This window comes from Patagioenas fasciata, chromosome Z (genome assembly GCF_037038585.1).
Source record: "Patagioenas fasciata isolate bPatFas1 chromosome Z, bPatFas1.hap1, whole genome shotgun sequence".
Classification (NCBI taxonomy): Eukaryota; Metazoa; Chordata; class Aves; order Columbiformes; family Columbidae; genus Patagioenas; species Patagioenas fasciata.
In genome coordinates, this window is record NC_092560.1 from 35,521,864 (window position 1) to 35,533,548 (window position 11,685).

Here is an 11,685-nt window from a genome sequence, read left to right on the forward strand (position 1 = left end):
TTTTTTCCCCCACAAGTGGCACAGTTTATTTTAAGAATCATCTCAGTCAATAACAACAACAAACAAAGAAACAAACAAATAAAACCAACCCAACAAAAAAAAAGCCTTTTGAAGACATCAACGACAGAGTAAAACCAAATGCTAAGCTTTGTCAAGATATTCTGATCATAGCACAAAACTCAATTTTAGCAACACTACAGCTGAGTTTTGAAGCTATTTTTTTTATTGGGAGAATAACCATCCCCTCTCAAATAAATTCATCTAGGATAAATATGTGTCGCCCCTGGCCAGAAGTCCTGATTTCCTATTACATTGTGGTTTCTTGGCATAAGTGAGAGCAGACTATCGCCCACGGTATTGCATGAAAATGTGGGATTACTCAGCAGGCGTGCCACTTCACTGAACTTCTCTGAAGACAAAAAAAAGAAATCTTAGATAAATGCTTTTACAACACTCTAGCTAACTCATTAGGAAATGTGGCATTTAATAATTGTATTATTAAAAGTGATTACTAACACATTTAAAAGGTCATTTTCATATATATTGAAAAAGTCATATTCATATATGTATAATTTCTATATGATAATATGAGTCATATTCATTACCAGTGTAACATCTACTGGTTCCACTGAAGCTATATTAGGAACTAATTTTGCTTCTGAAGACTGCTTTTCTATTCTACATTAGATACATTATATTATCTCCCTGGTATGCATGCTGGCATGCATCAAATACAAACAGCAGCAGACTTCCTCAGCACTTACCATTTAGCACCTCTATGAAGAAATTCAATGAGCTTCTTAAGATATTCTCATTTATACCATAGCTAGTGTTGATCCATCATTTTTGTATGATAGCTCAAGACTTCTGTCCTTTTCCAACCAGCTACACAGGCCTGTTTCAACCAGACAATGCTATTTCAACCTTTTAAAAGTGAGTTCCAAGCAAAAGAATAAAAAATATTAATAACTAACTATCAGCATTATTTTTGTGCCTTATTTTATCAGACAGCAGTATTCTTCAATATTAATCCATGAAGGCCATGGCTTAACTAACATTTTAAAACATGTACTTGACCTTATTTGCTGAGATATTAAGCAATACAATAGCAAATTAAACAAACTGCAGTCCTAGTGTTACACTTCCCTTCCACTATACTTCTACCTTTTCTTCTACCTTGCCTTCCATAAAAACAAAGAAATCACTTATACAATATACCTCAGCTAAGAGTATTGAGGACAACCAGACTCACACAACACAAGCGGATTTACATTATGTTTTAGAGCTTCCTGCTTGATTGCTTGGTTTTTCTACGTCCTGTTTAGTAAATAAAGTTGTTGTGCAGTTGTTGAGCAGATGTAGGGATGGTGTAGGACACCATATTTTAAAGCTACAGACTTGTTTGTACTCTGATCTATCAATGAAAATAATACAACAGGGTTATGCTTTTATCACTACTAAGGAAACTGACAACCTATTTTAAAACACACTGCAGCTGGCAGATGAAGAAGTTGACTTTTCTTCGCTGTCAGGCAATGGTTCAGTCTTCAAACACCTCAGTGCAGGCAAAGAGCAAAGACAGGGAACTGGGTACATTCTCCTTTAAACACCTCCAGAGGGAAGCATTATGTTGGCTAACATGCAGATACACACTTCTGTTGCTTTTCGGAGTGGCTGGTGATGACAGGAATAGAGTTTCAGTTTTCACTAAACTAACACCTTTGCAGGCATATAATAGGCGCAGACATTAATTTGGTGGATGTGCCAGATGCAGTATTGTGCTCTGTCCTGGGACAGAGGGTGCTCCCTAAGGAGCACCGTAAGAAGCCAAGAAACCAGTCAGGCTTTCTCATTCTTCTGGTTATGGCTTGACTGGTGCTCCTAAAATCTGCGCCGTCTAGCACCAACTTAGGCATCTAGCAAATCTAGAGGTGGCAAAAGAAAGTTAGTGGCTACCTACAGCCTTGGGCACCCACTTAAACCGACCTGCTCCTGCTTACTCAATGTTTCAGTGGCTAAAACTCTTGGGAGCTGATCTATCTTTTAGCTGTATGTTTACAGCATCTTGAAAATGCCGATCAGATTCAAGTGAAGACCTTTAGGTAGTGCTGCAATAAAACTGATCAATAGCATTGATATCCTAGCAGTCAGGGACTCAGCTAGCTTAGACCAGGACCGGGCACCAGCCCTCTGTACCCCTCTAACCCGTATGGAGGTTAGTAGGAACATTTGCTTACTACTAGATGTTGCTGCTCCATGGCACAGACAAATCCCACTCCACTTGGCATCTGTGATTTTTTCATTGCAGCTGGGTGCTGACAGAAACCGGTGGGGCTGCTGTTTTCCCATGCTTTCTGTGCTTCCATGCTCCTGCAGCAGGCTGAAAAATGACAAGCCCTCATTCTGTCCTCATAATGTGAAATGGTGAAACTCACCACCATGAGATGCTTCATGTAACAGAAATAATGGAGAGGTTCAAAAAGCATTTAGGAAAATCCAGTGAGGGAAAGTCCTTAAAAAGGCCACTGAAGACTGAGAGGCAACAGCCTCCAGCATAGCAAGACTCTGAGCCTGACTGGCAGCCAGGATGTTCTATACCAGAGGAGGCTCTAGGAGGATGTGCTTATTCTGGTCTAAGCACACACCAGGGACAGTACATGTGAGTGGATGAACTTTTCTTCTGATCCTTTATAGTTATTTTCATACTGACAATCAATTTGACTTTCCTGCTCTACAGACCTAGGGAGACATTAACCTAGTATATTTTCTCCCAATTCTCATTCTTCCACTCTTGGCCTACAGTGCTTCTCCTAGAAAATGGAAAAATCTGTTGTGGTTAGAGGTTCTTCTAAAACAGATAAACAAACATACTGCCAGCACACCACAAAATACTGCTACTTTTGCATTGGGAAGGCTGTAAAAGCCATGTGCTACTGCACGTGGGAGCCAGAGCAGCTCACACTTGCAACTACGCTGAAGAGAATTATCAGTGCCATGGACACCAGAAACTGAGAAAGGACAAGCCATGAAAAGCAGGAGAGTTCAAGTGCTCATTTTCCACTGTCTTACAGCTTATAAAATAACTTGCATTTGACTTAAGCAACAGCGACATTTCACAGCCTCTGTCAGAAGAGCTGACACCTGTTTTGCACACTCTGCATTAATCAAACAGCGTAAGCCGATGGCAGCAGAGATGTGGGGCAGCACGTGTGGCTGCAGCACGTTTGAACTTCCCGAGGGAATTAACTTGGTTCACACTGTCTGCAAGCCAGGCAGCACAGGCTTTGTCATGTGCAACAGCCCAGGGGAAGTACTGAGACTGCTGGGCTGCAGAGCCATTGCTTTGCTGATGACAGCAGCAGGTTATTGCCTCCCTGGGTGTGGTGCCCAGCCCACTTTCACAGGTCAGATTGACTGTACACATCCCATAAAACCAGGAGGAAGGACAAGGCAGGGCAAAGCCAGTTATTGCCAGGTCTGAAATCCACAGAACAAAACAGAAGGCCTTTTCCAGCTAAGAACATTTTGTTTTCAAAAGCAGTGTTCTTGCATGACTCCACTGACCGATCCACATGGAACTAGTTCATAGAACTGAGTTAATTTGTGGCATAATTTTTATGGTACAATTTTCTGAAAAATATATGTATGCAGCGGTCAGGAGTGGTTACCAGCTTCAAATTCTGCAACAGCAAAGCTCTGCTTCCAGCAAGCCTGGGAAAGGCCACGGGTGGGAAACGCACAGTACTAAAAAGAAAAAGCAGCTTTAAGAAGACCCAACAGAAGTCTCAACCATAATGATGCTCCTGAGTATGTGGGCTCCTCACCATCTCATGTTGTACAATGCAAAACACTCTGCTTCCTTCATGCTGCTTCTTTGGGGCCAAATCCCTCGCACGTGTAAATCAGCTTCCCAGCAATGCAGTCACCCATCTCTGCCAGTTGACATCAGCTTAGGGTTCAGCTGTAGGTCCTTGTATTCCTGAAGGCACAGCAACACTCCTGAAATGTGCCAAAAGCCTTCAGCCCTGCTGCATTTCCCCTCCCACCCCTCCTGGTAGCAAAGCTAGGTGCCAGCAGTTCGTTAGGAAAACGTGTCAGTTTTTAAAAGCACAACTGTAAAAGTGAAGGGAAAGCCCCCCCATATCAGTTCCCTTTCTCATTCTCACGGAGAGGCACCTCACTGCCCCATGGTTGGAGAAGGCTTGCTGGACACAAGCCGCAGCCCCGGTGGGATGTATCCAGCAAAGCGGAACAGTCCCATCGCTGTCAGGCCAGAGCCAACACACAATACTTTACGCAACTATTTTTGTGGTGGGATCAAATGGCTTGGTATATGGGACATCTGCCGGAAACAAGACACCCTTTGTGGGAGTCTACACAACTCAGCTAGCCTCACGCTGCCGGTTGCTGAAGCCACAGCCTGGGACTGCTTTTCGTGTCTGGTTAAGGGCAGAAAATAAAAAAAACCCAAAACACACACAACAGCTTGCTTCAAACTGATATCAATCATGCCCAGCATTACCATGTGCAAAAACCAAGAAGCTCTGACATCTCCCCGCACACCTTCTCGCTTCCCCAAATCCTATTTTGGAGTGAGGAGCCAGAATGAACGTATGGTTGTGGCAGCACCCCACCATCTGCCACCTCTAATTATAGGGGAATCTTGGTCTGTATTAGCAGAAAAATACCCTCCAGTGCACAGTGTTTATTCTCTGCAAATACAATCATTCAACCATTAATTTCAGGCACTGATTCGTTCACGACAACAAGAAATAAATACAGACAGTGATGGCCCCAGACTTTTTTTTTTTCCTTCACTTTAACCCTGGTATTATTTTCATAGCTGATTCTTAAGGTAAATTTTGTGATATGAAATCCAATACTTAGGGCCATCTGCTATCTTAAACCCAGGAACCCGTACTGTTAAACCAGTATCTGTCAACATCGATGGGTGCTCCAGGCACCAAGGGTGAGCGGTCCAGCAGTAGAAGTTTTTTCAGACTGACCCACTCAACTTTTGCTGAGAGAAGAAAAACCTTGTCATGGTCTAATTGCTCTTCTGCTTGCAATAAAGACACTTGTGTCTGCAGTGAGATAAAACACACAGACATTTTGTATTCAGAAGTAATGCTGTTCAAGGCTGCAAGAAGGAATTGTGTGATCAAGATTTATAAGTCCTCCTGGGAGCTTCTTGCTTTATCTGTGGCAAGTGTTCAAAGCAAAGTCAGAGAACTACCTGCGTACAAGCCACAACACCTAGCCCTGGATTTACTGTAGGCTTACTTACTTGCAGGCATATTCCCAAATATGTATGCATATACACATTGAAGAGAGAATAACCCTCAGATTCTACTCTGGAGGTTTTGTAAAATTCTTCAGGAAAAGGCATACTAATGTCTCCATGCAAAATATTCTTTTGGAGAATAAGACTTACCTTTTTGACATCATAGGGGAACATAGTGGTCCTTTTGGCTTCATGACTCAACAGAAGTTTTGCTTCAAGCAACACGATCGAAGAGGAGAGTGAAATGTGTGGTTTACCTACCATGGAAAGAAGCACACTTCCATCTTTTCCCTTGCTCATCTGCCAAGTGAGGATTTGCATAGTTTGCAAATCAGCCAGGCTGAGGGATGAAGACCACCCAGATGATCCTATGGTTAATACCCTCCCTATGATCCAATTCATTCACTTTGTGGCTGAGGAGATGGCTCACTGCCCTCTGAGTGGCCCCTGAGGACCTTCACCTCAAGTGTACCATGTCTTTCTTTGGCAGGACCGTAGCATGAGATTGGTTTGTTCTTTGCCAAACTCCAAATCCCAAACTGCATTCTTTGTTTCAAACTACGGTTTACTGAAGTGTGGTTTAACAAGGTCATATGCTATTTCAGATATGTAACAACATAAATGTAGTTGGAAAATCAAAGAAAATGAAAAACATCTTATTACACTCAAATACTGAACAATTATATGCGAGTCTTCCATAATACACAGTTAAGAAAACAGGAGAGGGCAGGCAGAAACCTCAAGGAAACATGAATCACAGGGAAAGGACAGGGGAGGATGGCAAGAATCTGGACCAGACTTCAAGAGGCCATCCACTCTTTTTTCTTAGAGCAAAATCACTATTTCTTTCATTCCCTACAAATGCTTGTCTTGGACAAGATAAGACAAACATCAAGCCCTAGTAATGGGGATTCCACAGCTTTTCCAGGCAATTTGTCCCAGGGTTTCACTATCTCTGCTTTTAATGCCTTGCCTAAGTCTTTCTTCCCTTACTTTGAGTCTGTTTCTTCATGTCCTATCCACCAGGGACAAGAAAATTAGTAGGAATCAATTTAGAGAAATTACATTGTGTTTTAAAGAAAGGATGGCCAATGCTTTTTCCTTACAATTTCATTGTAAGTTGTTCTGGTTTACGACTGTGGACTTTTTTATTTTTCTTTTTTTAGGTCCAAATTCATTTCCACATGCATACTGCTGGCAAAATGATCTGCTGCAGAAAATCTACCAGTAACAGTAAATCCCTGCAAAAATGCAGAGATTGGCAGAAATACTGAATCTTTCCTGAATGTATTTAATAGTGTCTGTGTTAGAGGTCTGAATCAGCAAGACCTGGAGACCTGCTGGAGTCTTCAGTCTTGACATCTAGAAAGGCAGGAGCAGATTTTGTATTCTTACCTGTAAGAATATATGCTGAAGTTTTTAGATGTATTCTGGTTTGGCCAGATAGTTCCTCTAAGCAGGGGTGCCAAACTCATTTTCACCAGGGGCCATATTAGTCTTGCGGTTACCTTCAAAGGGCCGAATGTCATTTTAGGACTGTATAAATTCAACTACTTGTACATTTATACAGTCCTAAAATTACATTCGGCCCTTTGAAGGCAACCCTGAGCCTGATGTGGCCCTCAGTGAAAATGAGTTTGACACCTCTGCTAAGGCAATAGTTTTACCACTGATGTAATTTGAGAGCTTTTAATAATTGGTAAGAAACAGAGTATTTCTGAGTGCAAGCTGCAGCAATGTTGTCTTGCATTGCAGAAAGAAACCTGTTCCTATACAGCATACAGTTGGCAAAACTAATGTTTTTGAGAGTGGTGTCCCATGGAAGGATATTAGTCAGAGTGGATGGCCACGTTCAGCTTGTCCCATATTACCCACACAAACACACATTTGCAGAAGCCAAAGGGCAGATACGCTGCAGGGAACGAGCTGTTGTAGCTTAACTGACTTCTGCTGTGTAGCGATGATTTCCATGAATTAAGAAACTTGTCCCCAGACATCTACATGCTTGGGTTCCTTCTGTGTTTACAGAAACACTCTCCACTGGCTACATGTTAAAGGGAAAGTCAGCCCTGCACATGTGGGCTGATGTCAACTCCTTTTGGATGCATTCATGAACATATTATGGTGAAAGCAGGTCTTCAGCTCAGCATGATTATAAACATGTAAGTACTTACTAGTAGGTACAGAACAGACAGATTTTTATAAATTGAATTAAGAAAACCTATGCTGTACAATCATGTTAAATGTGCATTGAAAAGAACATGTTTAAGATGGCATTACTGCAATTTATGTGGGACAGTTATTACAAGCAAATATTCAGTGTGCCGTAGGTTTTTCCACAGAAATGGGTCTGATAGCCTAGTAGGCAGAACCTTTTCAGAATTTAATAATTATTTTACATATCCAAGAAACAATAATAGTGCTTATAAAAAGCTTCGACATTCGTCTTTTATTGAGATTCTACTGACAAGATTTGAACTACAGGAGAAAGATAAGACTGCAAGGTGTTCTAATTATGGGGCAGAAAAAATCATAGACATAAACTTATTACTATGGCTTAAATGAAAATAAGTCAGGTAAACTCTTTTAAGCCTCTTCTGAAAGATTAATAGCTTTTTCTTCAGGCATCTGCAGTGACAGAGCAAACAAAAATACTTTAGTCAGCAAGGCAATAACAAGCAAAATTTCGGCATCAGAATTTTCAGATTTTGGTGAGAAAGGGCATGGGAAACTCCAAGAAGAGGCAGTTCTGTGCACAAACCTGATCACTTGAAATTTTGTAGATCAAAATTCTGCCTGTCACATTCAGGCTGATGCAGTTGGGTTCTCTGCTTGTTAAATCCTCCTGACAGAAATTGTCTCACACCACCCAATTCTGCTATCAGCATGAAAGTTTTATGGGACAGGACACCATCTTCTACAAACTCCTGGTTTATAGAAACACAGAAGCACATGCATGACTTTCCACTCATAACCAGATCACATGCAGGGCCACGTCTGTTCTCTTACACAACCCATCTTGAGTGAGTTTCACATTTTGATTCTGTAAATTTGACACAGCCATCACAGCCATCACCTGCATTGCACAATATTTTCCCTGGATTGAAAGGGGAAAAAATAGAGATGTCATCGTCCATTTTTCAGAAGAGTATGTGTCTTCCTTTGTCTTCCCCATGACTTAATGCTACTACTTTCCAAAAGAATAAGGGCACATATCCAGCATCCCGCAGCCTTGAGAGACGTTCCTAAGCAAGCTGCTCCACTTTATTGTTCTTTAGACTCTTTGCACAGCCTGAGGAGAACGTGTCTTCAAGTCTTTTAGTCATCTCCCTTCTCCGTGTGTGATCATAGGCATTCCTTATCAGCGTTGAAAGGTACTGTCAGCGTAGCTATGATTTCTTTTTCATTCCCTGCCTGACACAGTTACAATGGCAAAAGCTCTAGATGCAAGATTCATTTGGAAAAAAAAAAAAAAAAAAATTGTAATCACCAACACAGCCAAAAGGAACTCCTTCACACAGAAAATTCCCCTGTTGTTTTAACAGAGGTTGCTTTGAAATCTGTGCTAGCAAACCCTCCCCAGTGTGGACATGATCTTATCTTCATTTTTCCTTCCTTCATTCCTTACTCCCTTCCTTGCTTCCACCCATCACAGAGCCCCTGTATGATCATTTGAGGCAGTGAGAAGCTCAAATACAAGGTCACAGTTGCATGGGGGGTCCCAGGCCTCCTGGCTATGGCCCTGCTGTGTGCCCCAGCAGTGTGGGGTGGTGCACACCCAGGATGCCCTGTTCCCCTGCCCTCTGCTCACAGAACCCAGGCCGGGCTTGGCAGATCAGCAGAGGAACACCCCAAAAACCTCAGTGGAACTTCCCAGCATCGCTGAACCCCTGGGAAGCTCTGCCAGCCTCTCAGTCATTCTGAGCAACAGGTTGTAGCAAGACAGATATAATGGCGTATTTGTTGTGGTAACGTGCAAGTTTTAATAAATAAGTTATAAGGAAAGAAATACAACAAAATAAAAGGCATGTATTTAGCTGAAGAGGACTTCTCTGCTACATTCAGTCAGTAGTTCCAAAGCCAGCCTAACCTCTGGGATAATTATCACAGTTCTGAGGAACAACAAAGATAAAGACTTCCTTTATATTGCTCTATTCCTTGTTGGGTTTACATGCCTCTACATGCATCCCTAAGGATTTTCTGTAACCCCCAGCTTCAGTAACCAATTCAACCAGGATGTCAACTTGTATCTATCTGCTTTGCTAATGAAATCACATCTATCACCAGCTCAACAGCTGGTGGGACAATGGCTTTTGAAATACGTCTTCACAAAGGGCAGGTGTAGAGGGGAGGCTGAAAGCCACATTAACTTTGAGATCATGTAAGTCTATGTGCATAATGTCTCTGACAAGAACTATTTATTTATGAACCCACAGAGAGAATAAAGAATGAAGTTCATTAGTACCGTGCAGTAGAGTTAAAACATAGGGCAAGCAAGTAAGCTTTGACAAATAGTATCCTCAGGAAGGTGATCTCTATACATAATTTGCCTAGAGGAAACAAGGAACAACTAGTAAGTCTCCTTCCATGGTAACATTCTCTTTTGCTCCCTGAAATCATCAGGACTTCCTCCCATGAAAACAGAACAAGGCACTTTGTGCCTCGTGGATGTTCTGTGCTGCTCTCTTTGCCCATGTCTTAGTCATTACTCTTACTGAAAAGTCAGCAAAATGCACTGTTGCCGTGTAACAATAGACTTGAGTGGTCTTGTATCAAATTATCCATAATTTCCTGTTGCGTTTATCAGATATTTTCCAGCTATAATCAGGACTCCCTTCTGAAGTAATGAAATTAATTAGGTTCACCAATAATTTAAGAAGTTTTCTAATTAACCTCCTCTGTAGCATGACAAAACGCCTTTTTGTTCTGTCCTGATAACTCCTGCCCAATATGATTTTAGCAGCATCCTAAGCTGGTACACCCAGAGAGAGACATCAAACTCCTCATTATAATTAGTATTTTATGACACTTAAATTGGGGATATCTTACTAATGACAATAACTGCCATGAGCTAAATGATATGAAGAGCTAGAGGAAAGCTAATTTTTGACCCAGGGAATATTTTTTACTTTACTGAGCAGCAGGGGAAAGGGGAGGCCTTGCTTATAAGTAAAAGAAATCAGAAAAGCAGCCACCTAGTTTTTTGTTGTTTGTCAATTTACAAAACACACTTGTATGCTGCTTCTTTATACAAAATCAGAAACAAACAACAAATGTGCAAGACAGTTTAGGAAAAGCCAGCTAACAGTGCCGTAAGGCGGGATGAAGGTGGCTTGTGCCACCATCTGTCCCTGTCCATCAGGCTCACTCCCAAGTGAATAATCACCTTTCTTTGATCCAGTCTGGGCTTTCAAAATCCTTACTTCAAGTCTCTTTGAGGAGAAGCAGGGGCCCAGGATGGGGAGATGGGAATATTCCCCCTGCTGTGAAACTGTTTTGAGACGTGAAGGAACCATCAGGCTTTGCCTCTTGGTTTGAAAGATGGGAGAAGCTAAGAGTCTGGCAGATTCCCAAGGGTGCCTGCTACGCAGCTGCTCTAAGTACATCTGCCACACCAGCTTTATCCAGCCATCAGCATCCAGGTGCATGGATTCAGGTTAACCTCCTCACACTTTGCATTACAGGGAAATCTAATGTTACTTTTTCCCTCACTGGTCTTTGTATTCAGTCAGCTGCTGCTATGGGATACAGGACTCTTCCCATAGCAGAGGACCTAACCTTTCCTAGGTCTTACATGGAAAGTCTTATATGTCCTATCAGACCCCAAGTACCAACTCTCCTTGGGTTGTGTCAGCTTGCATGTAAGCAAAACCCATCCTTAGCACCGTATTTCTGTCAGACTAAACTTAACAAAGCTTAAAGCATCTCCAGCCTCTAAGTGGGGCAACCCCTGGAGCCTTTGACCTAACAGCTGGAAAAAGTCCTCTTGTTAACATGAGAATGAAGGCTGGGAGCTTTCTCTATCACAGGTATCACTCAAAAACTTTCTATGCCTTGAGTCATTAGTGCATAATTTGAAACTCTGTCTACACTACAAGCTTTATAATCAGCTGTAGCTGCAGCCATAACTCTGAAATAAACCAGTTTTCTAAATTATTACAAGAGCAAGTTCCTTCCCCACACCCTACCTGTAAGGCCAAAGTATTTAAGAAATACTGTTAATACTTCACTATAAACAAAGGTACAATTTTTCAAGCAAGTAACAGCACTTTGCCCTGTGGCTGAATAAAAAAAAAAATGTTACTTACCCAGTAAACAGTCTGGAACAAACTGGTGTCTAACATGTAAAGATGAAAAAATACTGTGTAAGATGCAGCTGTTCATTCAAACCCTTGTAAAGT